The sequence below is a fragment of the Lygodium microphyllum genome, unplaced genomic scaffold (genome assembly GCF_053477565.2).
Source record: "Lygodium microphyllum isolate KBCC unplaced genomic scaffold, Lygodium_microphyllum_v1.1.10 scaffold_223, whole genome shotgun sequence".
NCBI classification, from domain to species: Eukaryota; Viridiplantae; Streptophyta; class Polypodiopsida; order Schizaeales; family Lygodiaceae; genus Lygodium; species Lygodium microphyllum.
The window spans coordinates 61,640-75,950 of NW_028229706.1; the positions used below are offsets into that span (position 1 = coordinate 61,640).

General features: G+C 34.4%; 1 pseudogene; it reads right to left on the minus strand.

The window, feature by feature from the left end:
• Nucleotides 1–232: 232 nt before the first annotated feature.
• On the minus strand, nucleotides 233–1,724 carry LOC148008260 (protein SHOU4-like pseudogene; annotated as a pseudogene).
• Nucleotides 1,725–14,311: the final 12,587 nt, after the last annotated feature.

A 14,311-nucleotide genomic window follows, 5' to 3' on the forward strand; every position in this document is an offset into this window, starting at 1 on the left:
AAGAGACACAAAGCAAAACATACATAAGCTGCTGCATGGGACCAGTTAGTTTACAGCCTGGAGTGTTGGAAATAGTACACGGTCGATAGGCACAAAGCCTTTTATACTGTAGACGGAGTATTGACTGACATAATAGGACTACAATCGTCACGTTCATATCATCCAACTCAGCTCTGAATGCTTTGTAACCTCTCCATGCACCTGTACTTCAACCATTGTATAACACAGCCACTGCAAGAAGCAGTTATATCACTGAAAGATTGTCAAAAATTGTTTGGCCAGATGTTGCAACTGTATTGTATACTTTTGGACACCACATGAAGAACCTGTTGCCTAATACCTATACTTCTTGAAATTAAAGTATATGTTGGAGAGGGCTTGTTGACATGCTAACCAATTATCAGTGACCAGACCAAAGCCGAGCTCAGAATTAGGCCTCCAGTTCAAACAGGTATAACATCAGCCTTTGCATTATCCTCGTATCTCAAAATAATCCATCCATCGTCGCTAGCAGAAGACATCTTTCCCACTGACAACCAGTAGAGACAGGCTCCGTAGGAGGTATAATCATGACAATATTCTCATTCCTCTGAACCATGCCCATAAATGTAAATGTATTCCCTTCTCTGATGTACCCTTCCTTCAGCCTCATCACAGGATCGTCACTAGACAAATTATGGGTTGATAGCCAGCGCAGAAAATTAGAAGGGAGCTGTCCATTTTTGCTGGTGATTTCCAAATCAATTTCCTCCTCTACATATGATGTAACAGTTGCACCATAACCCGCTTTTTACTAAGGCCCGCCAGCCTGACTGGAATTCCGATATGTAAAAATCAACTGCTTGGCGCTCTGAATAGCGCAATCCCCAAGTGAAAAAGTGATGCTTTGGCCCTGCAGGCTTTGCTTTCCAAGCTCTATATTCATAAAGCCCACATGATGTGTAAACACATCTGCTCACTCTCTGGAAAGATGATTCAAGGGGAACGCTTCCACATGTTACAATCCAAGTAACTTTGACAAATTGACCATCTTTAGCCTGGCCCAACCCAACATCTAGATAATTAGCAATGTAGCCCGTCACAGCTCCTTTACCAATGCAAGCGTTCCATGACACAAAAGTGTAACAGTGTGCTCAGACAACCCATCAAACATATTCTCTGCTTCTACAATGCTCCCACTTTTGCTATACATAGACACTAGGGTACTATAATCATAGTCTGATGTGAATCCTTTCTGAAGGGCATCAACATGTAACGCTTGTCCAATGTAAAGCCTTCTCTCCTTAGCCCTGCTCAATATAGACTGAAAGCATCCCTTCATGCCACCACTATGCCTCCAAACTTCTCTCCACTATACTCATACACACAAAATAAATGTAAACACAACAACTAAGTATGTACAAAGTAACAAATGTCACACACACAACTTTTGGGTGGTTTTCACACCTCGAATGCACAGCAATACGACAGCGCATAAGTCAAAGACTCGAAGGTGCAGATGAGGGAGAAGACGACATCGAAACAAGCATGGCTTGATGACATAATTGGGGAAGAAGTCAAACTGCAGTCAGAGCTGATTAAGTCAAGGCTTGCAACTAAGAGGATAAGGCAGCTTCTTTGCCTTCCCAGTTGGCGTAGCTTCTTCATAACCTGAACCTTGTTCTGTCCAAGTCTAAGGAGTAAGAGAAGTTGGGCAAACTGGCCCTCAATGGCCTACCTTCCATGTACGGCCATTTTGTTGAAGTGGCAAAAACCAAGACCAAGTATATTGTGATCATTGCTGGAGCCAATTTTGGATGTGGCTCATCCAGTGAGCATGCCCTGGTTGTTCTTGGTGCATCCAGAGTTTATACTAATGATGCAAAATTATATTCAAGGATATTCTTCAGGAATTCAAAGGAGCACAAAGCGAGACTATTATCTTCATCAATAAGTCATATTTCAAGGTGTTACATCATGAGCCTTATCTTTGAAGAAGGTGTTCTAAAGAAATATTGATGCCATCAAATTATCCAAAAGGAAAATGCTTTATCTCATCCTTTGGGACCTGATTATTTCCATCATTTCAATTTTCCTAGAAGTTTCATCACTTCAATTTGCCCCCCTTTCATGTATAACCATGGAAAATTACCCTCTCTTGAAAGCAAGGAGCTTTGAATATCTTTTGAGAAAGATACATGAAACTTATTCTTTGAATGCATCAAATCAAGAATTTGGTGAATTGGATCTTGTGTTTTGAAAATTTGTGAAGATGAAAATTCTTGTTTCCCTTTTCACCTTATCATGCCCTCATTTGTATTCGATGGAATGTGAATTCTAGCTATTCTTTTACTTCAAATATTTAACCTGAATTGAGTACTCTTCATCAGCTACTATTCCCATCTCAAAGCGTCCTTGTGTGGCGAGCAACTTTCACGAATCCCTGCACAAATTCTATGCGACACCGTGTCATCCTCACAAAAGGAACAATGGTAGGAGGCCATGGAAGCTGAGTATGAATCTATTATCTCTAAAGGTACATGGGTTCTAACAATTGAGTTACCACCTAGATGTATAGCTATAAAATGCAAGTGGATTTATAAGACTAAAATAAAAGCAAATGGAACATTTGACAAATTCAAAGCAAAACAAGCTACCAATGGTTTCTCACAAATTGCAGGAGTTGATAATCAAGAAACTTTCTCATGGATGTGAGAGCTTCTTTTCTTAATGGAAATTTAAAACAAGAGATAAACATGGAGCAACCATAGGGATTTATAGTCAAAGATAAGGAAAATCTTGCTTGTTGCAGACTTCATCAGGCACTCTATGGTCTCAAACAATCTTCATGAGCTTGGTATCAAAAGATCGACCCCTTCCATACAAACCAAGATTTTATCTCTTGTTCTTTAGATCCGAACTTATATGTCAAGCGTTGCTATGATAGTTTTGTTATTCTTGACGTTCTATATGTGGATGATACAATACTTGTTTCCAACAATCTCAACTTCCTTCAACAAGTAAAGAAGCTTTTATCTTCTACGTTTGACATGGTCAATATTGGAGACATACACTCATGTCTTGGTAATCAGATTCAACAATATCGAGAAAAGGGTATTTTCTTACTACATCTAACAAAGTTCATTGAAGATATTATTTAGAAGTTTTGTTTGGGTTCCGCACATCCTGCTAGTACTCCTTATCTTGTGAGCTCTACCAAAAACTCACACTTTGTGTGAAATGATGGACAATTAGCATTACATTAACCTTATGCTAATCTTGTTGGATGTCTTTAATTTGTTGGCATAAAATCTTGCCCTGACATTCTTTTTGCTCCAAATTTCATTGGACAACATATTAGCTCTCCATGCCTTAAACATTGGATTGCAACTAAAACTGCAGCTAAACAACTTTTGAAGTATTTGAAAGGCACTAAAGATTTTGGTTTGGTTTATCAGCACCAAAAAAACTTTGATTCCGTACATTCACTTCAAATTTTGGGTTATACAAATGCAAATTGGGCAAGCTATCACTTATCTATGCATTTTACAAGTGGAAATTCTTTCATTATCAATGGTTGTCTTGTTTGTTGGACTAGCAAGAAACAACATTGTGTTGTTGTTTCCACTCTATAGAGGCTAAATATGTAGCTGCATCTTTAGCAGCTCGAGAGTTAGTATGGCTTCAATAAGTTCTATCATATATTGGTCATCCTTCCCTCTCCAACATACCACTTTGATGTGATAACCAAAGTGCTATTAGTATTGCTAAAGACTATGTTCAACATAACAAGTCTAAACATATTGTAGTGCATTATCATTATGTTCGATATGAAGTAAAAGAAAGGAATGATTGAACATTGTCCAAGTGATCAGATGATTGCATATATATTCAACAAAGGACTTAATGAAGCACGCTTCACTCTACTGCACTCGGAACTTGAAGTTGTCTCAACTTAAATATTTGGGAATTCATGTACTCTTACATTGTAGTGCCATTGTACATACTCCTTGTACGGACCATACACTTCACATGTGCACATACACCTCAGGCCTCTTGGTCATCTTTGTACATACATATTCAGTCTCACTTCACATGCATAGATTCACTTTACATGCACACAATAATCCTTCTTGATCATGTTTGTATATTTGTATAGAATCTCGGGTTTTTCCCTTGTGCTCCCTAAGGGTTTTTTCATTCACAGCTAGAGACCTTTGTTTGAGTGGGGATGTTGGAGCTATATATAGCTCACCCTATCTAGACTAGGCTTCACCTATGTATATGCAGAGTATATGCAGATTATGATCAATATGATATAGTCTTTGGGACTGTATATGGTGTGTCTCTTCTCTCTCTATCGCAACTCTACATCTCAACATTGTTGGAGCTATATATAGCTCACCCTATCTAGACTAGCTCTCACCTATATATATATATATAGATTGCAATCAATATGATATAGTCTTTGGGACTGCGTATGGTGTGTCTCTTCTCTCTCTATCGCGTCTCTACATATCTTCTCCCTCTAGATATCAACATTTTCCATGTACTTTATTTACCATCTTAGTAATAGGGTGAGCTATAGTATCCCCTATCTCAATATAACCTAATGACTCTAGAGTGTCCATCTCTCTAAATACTATCCATGAGAATGTAATAAGAGGAACTTATGTCTAAATACCATATATCATTCTTACATGAATCATCAACATTCATAGAATTCATAAATTGCTACATGATAAAGAGCTTCATTCTATTCTCATTATTTTGGCTACTGAAAGCATAATTATATTGGTGCTCTTTTCCATTTCTAATTTTATATTTCTTTTTGAAACTATTATTAGATATATTTTATTTCTCTCCATAAGGCTAGAGTTTTCTACTATCATCAAAATTTCACTATTGGTTCAAACTTGCAACTTTCTCTCTTTGGATCCCCTTCCTCTAAGGATAATCCTCTCCTATTTTGTTGTCTATTATAACTTTAAATATAATCACAATCTTAGCCTTCGCCATAACCTCTATCTCTACTAGTAGAAGGAAAATACCTATTTATAGATACTCTTACTTTGAGAATAAGAGAAATACAAGCAAGGCTTCTTCTCTTCAAGTATCAACATAAAAATAAAATCTAGAAAGTTAGGGATATCATCCTAGGCATAAACATAGATGACCTAAAGTTGTACTTATCTCTCCAAGTCATTTAAACATGCTCAAATAGGATCATTCTCAACTACTAAACTAATAAATCTAAGAGCTTTCACAATACTCTTGATCTTTAATGCATAATCATTCATGGATAGATTCTCTCTTTTAGTGATTTATCTCTCACTTGAGCTATAGCTTTTTGGATTTTATGTTTATCTCAAACAATATTTCCTAATTCTTCCATGCAAATAGAGATGGTTTCAAACTCATCAAAATAGCCCATTATACTTATGTGACCCTCATAGGTAGCCAGTACATTAATTTAGTTATTGTCTCTTCCCAATCCTTTCTCTTATTTATTTCTTCTATGACTATATTTGGCTAAAGGACTTTTGTGGCATTTTCATGTCTCATTCAATGTAATTAATACTTTTTTCCTTGAAGAAATTTATCATCCTAAACTTCCATGTATGATAATTATTATTATCAAGATTATCAATATCTCTTTAAAAGTTTCTAACATTTTGAAAGATAAGAAACTTTGCAAAACTTGCAATTTGCAATAGATGTTGCACCAGTTGAGTACAAAAAAATTGGGTGAAGCTAACTCCTTGATAAATGATGCCATGAAGAGGCAAGCACTAGAATTTTACAAATTGCACAACAATGACTATCTTAAATCTATATGTAGATGGCTTCTGTGTTTGTAACCTAGCAAACTCTTGAAATCTTATAGATCATAATCTATAGTCTTTACATTTGTGAATGGAAAACACTAAAGTTTACAATATACTCAACAACGAATATTGATCAACTTATAAGGCTAGAATAGAGATCAAAAGGACCTTAGATTACAAAAATCACTATAGTATAGGCTCCTATGACTATATTCTAAGGAAAATAAAATAAGATGGAAGATCTTTTTAACTATTGATTGCTTTATTACTATTCTATCCTATTTCCTTCACCTCAGTCTTTGATTGAGCTTTTTGTAGCCATGGGACTAGTCTAATATTATGTAGTTAGACAAGAGAAGCTAGAGGTAAAGTAACCAAGAAAACACATAGAGAAGTAGGGTACGTTGAGAATATCTTCTTCTTCTTTCCTCTTATTCAACTCAAATAACTTAGTCTAAGACATGATAGAAGACTAAATAGAAATGAATACGACATATGTACATGTAGTTACTAAGTGTGAAACCACTAAGGATAGGTAAGGTGGCATAATGAATGTGTCATAACCAAGATTGGACCATGTTTATGTAGTGCAACTTCAAAAATTAGAGAAAAATCCTCCATGCCAATCACCTAATGTGTAAATGATGAGAGTTCTATCATATTTCCAAGGTGTATAGTGGATGTCATCTCATATGTCAATGCTCATCTCATCAAATACTATATCTCTACTTACTTCACTTTGCATGTGACCAAATTATGATACTTGTAGTCATGTTTTAAAAGGAAATAGGTAGTGAATATAAACTTGTAGCCTTTGGATCCAACTTCTTTCTCAACTCATGGCCACATAAATATATATAATGCACACTTTATTATGTAAAAAATCTAGTTTCTTGCTAGTAATCTTCTTGTTTGGCATCACATAATGCACTATAACACTAGAAATGTTGTGTTGCAATAAGAGAAGTTCTATTCATAATCTACACAATTATTGGGACAACGTCAACCCAATCATAATGATGTATGTTTTTTTCCATCCTTAAGGCTCATGAAATTTCTACTATGTTCCCACTCTTCCTTTCAAGAACATCATTCCATACAGAGTATAATTGCATGTACAATATGTCTATATTCCATATTATTTTATGTAAATTACTTGCCTATAAACTATCTTTTAGATTCCATGCTATTTCACAAAATTATGAAAATTCATTGGAGAGAGGTACTCTTTCCCTCCATTTGATCTTATATACTTAGTTTGTGACTTCTTTATTTCTTAATTACATTATTGCAACCATGAAAGTGAGAGAATACCTCACTTTTCTCCATATGATGTATCCATATTTATATTGTATGGTTATTAATAATGAAGGGTACATAATACTTACCTCTAGAAATTGGTGCAATATTGATGGAGCCCTACACATTTGAATATAAAACATCAAGTGAATTCATACATACATGCTATGCTTATTATGCCAAAATGTATATCTTGACTATTTTTCTAAATTGACATGCTTTACAAGCTTTTTGTAGATGAGTCACTTTGAATCTAGGAAAGCCTACAAGAACATCAAATGGTTACATGGACAATTTTATGTCAAAGATAAATATCAACCACAAATCCTAGGTCTTTTGTAAACATATCAGCCCTAGTCTCATGTATATATAAACTAAATTTAAATATTGTACACATACACTTGCCTTTTGCAACTAGCTATTCATTCCTAAAATCTTTCACAAACCAATCATCATGATCACACTTTATTGGCAAATTCCTATTCATCCATTTTCCCAGTAGACTTTTTGTAATGTTAGACATGAAGAACATATAACACCATATTAGAAATTTTGGGAATTTCCCAAGTCCCACTTTGAATGAATGTCTTACTTTTGTGAATGAAAGAGAGCACTATGTTTATGTTTATCTTTAAAGGGCACTTTATATGTTACAAATATGAGATCACACATCTTGAGAGCAATGATGAATGTAAGCTATGTGGCTATTACAAGATTTGGATTTCACCTCTATCTTTTCTAGCATACTAAAAAAATATGATGTTGTATGGTGGTGGAAACATCAAGCAGGCTTAATTGGTATATACCTAGAAAATTTCCAAGTTTAATGTAAGAATACAAAGGTTTGATGGAGTGGAGAGAGAATTTAGAATACAAGAGCCTTAAACATTGTATGAAAATATGTTATCATGACCAAAATTTATAATTTTATGGATTTGAAGATATTATAATACGAGTTTTTTCTTTTAGATATAGCATCATTTAAAGTGAAATGTGTAATTTTCATGAACTAGGACCTTAAAAGAGTCACCACTAACTAGGTGTGGTTTAATAACTTGATCTAATACCATATAGTAATAAGTTTGTATAACCTATGATGTGATGGTTCTTTTTTTGTGTAAACCAATAGACACAAGTATGTCAAATAATTGCTCACCCCATTTACATTTTTTATATGTATATGCATGATATATAAATATATTTTATTCAAAATTTCTATCTATCTTGACAATGTATGGACAAGATGGATATTGGCTTTGGCCAAAATCAACTAGCTTCACACTTTGACTAGCTAAATGAACTTTCATATCATAAAATGAAGATTTATATACTAATCTAGAAGTTTATGTTTTTCTAAGACTAAAGATTTAACATTTGACCAATGGTTTGTGTTTCCAAAGAAATAGACATAACTTTTATTATAAAGTAAGACTTATTTGTTAGCTAAGACATAAAGTACAAAATTGGACTTAAACCACTTTATAAGAAATTTCAACACAATTAACTAATGTTATTGAAAGAATAAAAAACATTAAGTAGATTCTCTCATTGATATTGGTGGCATTTAAAAACACCAAGGTAACTATATAAAACACTTTAAATTTCTAACAAGCATATATTTCATAACAATGCAAAAGCTCTTAATGTAAGGGATATATTTACTATGGAAGTCAAAATTAGTCCATATAGAGTCACTGTCTTGTTGCATCATGTATATTGAAAAAATACAACTTTTGTAGATAGCTACACTACCATTTATGAAATGTTTGTGATATCCTAACTTATGAGCAAGTGGCATTGCTTCCATATCTTTCAAAGTAGAGACTTAAGGAGTCTACTTCAACATGGATAATTGTGAGTTGTTCAATGTAAGTGATAGATGATGTGAGGCATTTGTTGAGTATGTTTGTATAGTAGATGGTCATAAAGTGTAAAATAGGATTTAAACCACTTTATAAGAAATTTCAACACAATTAACTAATGTTATTGAAAGAATAAAAAACATCAAGTAGATTCTCTCATTGATATTGGTGGTGTTTAGAAACACAAAGGTAACTACATAAAACACTTTAAATTTCTAACAAGCATATATTTCATAGCCATACAAAAGCCTTTAATGTAAGGGATATATTTATTATGAAAGTCAAAATTAGTCCATATAGAGTTAGCGCCTTCTTGTTACATCATGTATATTTAAAAAATACAAATTGTGTAGATTTTGTATAAAACATTTAGTTGCACTAACATTAATGAAATGTTTGTGATATCCTAACTCATGAGCAAGTTGCATTGCTTCCATATCTTTCAAAGTAGAGACTAAAGGAGTTTACTTCAACATGGATAATTGTGAGTTGTTCAATGTAAGTGATAGAAGATGTGAGGTATTTATTGAGTATGTTTGTATAGTAGACCGTCATAAAGTACAAAATAGGATTTAAACCACTTTATAAGAAATTTCAACACAATTAACTAATGTTATTGAAAGAATAAAAAACATCAAGTAGATTTTCTCATTGATATTGGTGGTGTTTAGAAACACCAAGGTAACTACATAAAACACTTTAAATTTCTAACAAGCATATATTTCATAGCCATGCAAAAGCCTTTAATGTAAGAGATATATTTATTATGAAAGTCAAAATTAGTTCATATAGAGTCAGCACCTTCTTATTACATCATGTATATTGGGAAAATATAAATTTTGTAGATTTTGTATGAAACGTTTAGTTGCACTACCATTTATGAAATGTTTATGATATCCTAGCTCATGAGCAAGTTGCATTACTTCCATATCTTTCAAAGTAGAGACTAAATGAGTTTGCTTCAACATGGATAATTGTGAGCTGTTCAATGTAAGAGATAGATGACGTGAAGCATTTATTGAGGATGTTTGTATAATAGATGGACTCTTGAAGCAATAAGTAATTGAAGGTTAAACATATATACCATCTTTATCAATCATAGTCTCGTACGGTGGTCATGATGAAGATGAAATACCATCATTCTCTACTCTAGTCCATTCATCAATGACAACCTTGAATTGAGCATACAATTCATGTCCATATTGAACTGGATCCTGTCCATATCAATCAAACTTGATGACTTCACGTGCATCATGGTATTTTCTTAAGCAAGTCAAGTATGGTAGAAGTTCTTTGATCAAGATAGAGTCTTCACGATCAATATCAAATGTCTTTGGATAAATGCAATTCTCAATAGGATTTTGACATTCATTGTAAGGACTGTCATCTATGAGAATAGTCTTGGTATATTGACAAACATCTCCATATTGATTCCATACATACTTCAGAGGCTTGAACATTGCTTCTACTCCCATCTTATCTAGCCTATATATGATTTTGAGTTGATGTCTACGACATTGTTCTTGGCCCCAAATCATGAAGAAATGATACTTCCTTTTTGCATGGATCTCCAAACACTTAATAGCTACCATGACATTCTTATGTAAAGCTATTGACCAAATTCCCACTTGGAATCTTGCAAATAAGGCTTCTAGAAAATCTATACATCCTGGTCAAAGAACAAGTAATTGCTTTCCCATTTGAAAGCTTTGAAACCTTTTAGACTTAGTAAAACATCGTTGTAATAGAAGACCATTGAGATCAAGTATTACACATAATTGTGTTGCATTTCTTATGAAGGAAACATCAATCACATCATTGTGCTCTATTGTTGTTGAATCTGTTAGATATCCAACCATAGATGTCTTAGTTGAAGTTACCAAGAAGAAAAAGAAGCACATTAGATTCATTTACTTCCTCATCATTCTACCTAATGTTTGAGCTATAAGCTAGCATAGAACACTAAAGCAATTTAACTTCACATTGATAAATACATACATAGGTACTACTTAATAAATGATGTCTTAAGAAAAGAGACATTTGACCATGTGGTCAAATCTAACCAAAAGTAATATCATGAGGTGAAAAAAATATATATGATGATTTCTTTGAAGTAAAATCTATTCTAATAAAGTCATTTTTCCATACCTACTTTTTATCGCTAATTATAAGTATACTTGAGATACTAATAATAGATTCTTGTAATTAGTTGCACAAATTATATTATCATTATAATATTTAACATACTCAGTTTCTAAAAAGACCTTCAAAATGGCATGTACAAAGAATGTGTTTATTAGTCCTAATTATTAAAAAAAATTTAAACATGATACTTTTGACCATGTGACCAAAACTATGTCACATATAAGTGACACATGACAATTTAATTGAGATAAGTTATACTCTATTTGGATAAGTTTTCATAGTTTCTTCTTAAGGACTAACCATTCTATTTTTGAACCAGTTATATCCCATAGATATTTAGACTCACAAATTGTAACAAGGATTTTACCTTAATATTCCATATACACATCTCAAAAGATACATTGGAGAGAAATCTTTGTTGCAATATTTACTACTGAGGTAAAACTCATTTGGGAGGTGCAATAAATCTTTTTGGGGGTGTGAAATATATTGTTGCCTCTCTTATCCTAAGGTACATGCATAGACATACACTAGTGATATAGTAAAAGAGGCTATAAGAGATAAGAGATTTGACCATGTGGACAAATCTAACCAAAACTAACATGATAAGATCATAACACAACACATATAAGAGTTTAATTGAAATAAGATCTAAAATAGACTTAAATAAATTTTGCATAGCTAGCTCAAAATTTTCATTATGATAAGTATTCTTACACACTAGATTACAATTAAATAATTATCCTTATAAAGGATGATAAATTTTAATGAGCTCTTTAATACTAATTTGGCAAAATATTTACTTAAATAGATTTTTAAACCAAACATGCTGGGTACCTTTTGTAAAAATTTAAAAAACTAAAGACATAGTTTCTTTAAATAATATCATCAAAGAAAGAAAATATTGCAAATGCTAATGGAAGTAACTTCTCAAGAAAAAAATCAAAATTACATCAATGTGTCTTCCTTGATGAAAGGAGAAGGAACGGAGTTTAAACACCTGAAGTAGCCTTTAATTTCTCTTTCATACTTTAGGAGGAACCTCTTGGGAGATTGAATTTTTTTTGGCACTCTCATGGCCCCTCCACAATTGTGCTTCAACCTCTCTTTGCTCTTGAGTGTTGCAAACCACTACAATAGTCTTTATATGATTTACCAATGCCACCTTAGATGCAAGTCCACTTGCATATACATCAAATACAACCGCATGAGCATCATTGAATGCTTTGATTGTAGTTTCCATAACTTTCATTTTCTTTCTCAAAATGGCCTTTGCAATTCTTTGTTCTTCTTCAAGATCTTCATCGTTGCACTCCTTATCTAAGCCTTCAAAGTCCAAAATGGAAGGCTTGTTGACATTGTTTATATATTGCTCAAAATTGATGAAGCTTTTCTCCATGGTCACTAATGTCAAAACCACAAAAGAATCTCTAGATCCAAAAGCAAACGTTCTATCCATTGGTAGGAAGTCAACACTACCAACTAGCATGCGATACTTACAAGAAATGCTTTCAAGAGCATTTTCCAAAGCTGTCATTTGCTTTTGATCAAGAAATGATAACAACATGAATTGTTTAGGTTCACATGTCATTTGTAGTAGAGTGGATACAACCTTTCCAAACTTTATAGAGCCCCATTTCATTCCCTCAACTCCATGTGCTGCATCTAGAATAACAACCCCAATCGTAATTGGATCTCTGTAAACATTATGTATAAGTTCAAAGGTTTCTAGATTGCATCCGACAACATATACACACAAAGGGGAAGTAGTGGAGGATTGAAGAGGATTTTGCTTTTTTCCAATTAGGAAGTTCACAATATCTTTTACTCCATTTGGTAGGGACCCTGCATCAGCTCCATGTGTGAGCTTCTTTGATACCCAATCATTGCAAATGCCTAAAATATTTGTGTGGACTTCATCATTGATATCATAATCATCAACAAGCTCTTCCCAACTCTTCATCAGAGTGCTACTTTCTAGAACTGAAGCATTGAAAAGAGTGACTAATTCCTCCTTTAGGACCCTATCTTGCTTGATTTGCTTAGCCCTTGTTTCCATGTCAATCATATCTTCATTATCCCATTTGTTTCTAAGAAAAAGTATATGACCTTCATTGATCTCCTCTTGTAGTGTAAGGATGTCCCCATCCTTTAAACCCATAAGGCAACGAAATGCAGCAGGAGAAAGTTGCCTTCCCTTTGTCTCAAACTCTCCTCTTGGGATATAAGTTCACCTCTAGAGTATCTCTTCATGATTTTGATCCAACTATCAAATATTTATTGGGAGCTAACAATCATATGGAAATCTCTATATGCACAATTTTCTCCAATGTATGCCACAAATCTGTAACGTGTCCACTAGAATCCTCTAGGACACGTCTTGGCAGTCCATCGGAAAGGCTGTCTAAAGAACTCCGCCCGGCACTCCCTTGGAATGTTACGGGTTTTGCAATCTAGTTCTTTCCGCGTCTGCCACGTAGCGGAAGTGTCCTGGCCGTTTCCCACTGAGGATCGATCGGAATTAAGGTTCCCTTGTTTGGTCATTAGCTAGCAGCAACTAGCGTCAGACCCAAGCGAACTACTTTACGCAGAAACGCCAGGTCCGAAGCGGATTCACGCTGCACTTGGTTCAAGGAGAATGGGAAACGAGAGGGATGCAGGGCTCGACCTCTCTGCCATAAGGCATAGTCCCATTCCGTTCCCCTAAAACAGCGTGAATCGGGTAATAGGTAATTCTAAGTCGTCGTTCTCGTTATTCGTTTCGATGATCATCCTTCTGTTCGTCGAAGATTTTGAGAAAAGTTCCCAACTAACCGGGACCACCCATCCATAGGACGGACCCATGGTCCATCCTCCGCACTTTCCTCGATTTGTATTAGTTATGTAATTACCTACCACATTAATTTGACATATAACAAACAGCTTCCTTGATTAACCCTGTTAAGCACTGGTTCCTTCACGTAATCTTATCACAGGACATAAAGAAAATAATGTCAAACAACTTCTTTATTATCATTTTATCCTTTTATCTTTGAAATACAAGGAGTTCCGCCCGTAGGCTTGTTCATAATCCGCCGAAGGCTATCCAGTAATCCACCAGGGATCACTAATCCAAGCTTCTACCCGTAGACTAGTATGCGGGCCTCGAGATCCAATCCCGAGTCACGTTAGCCTCTTGTGCAGGGCCCGGAAGGCGAG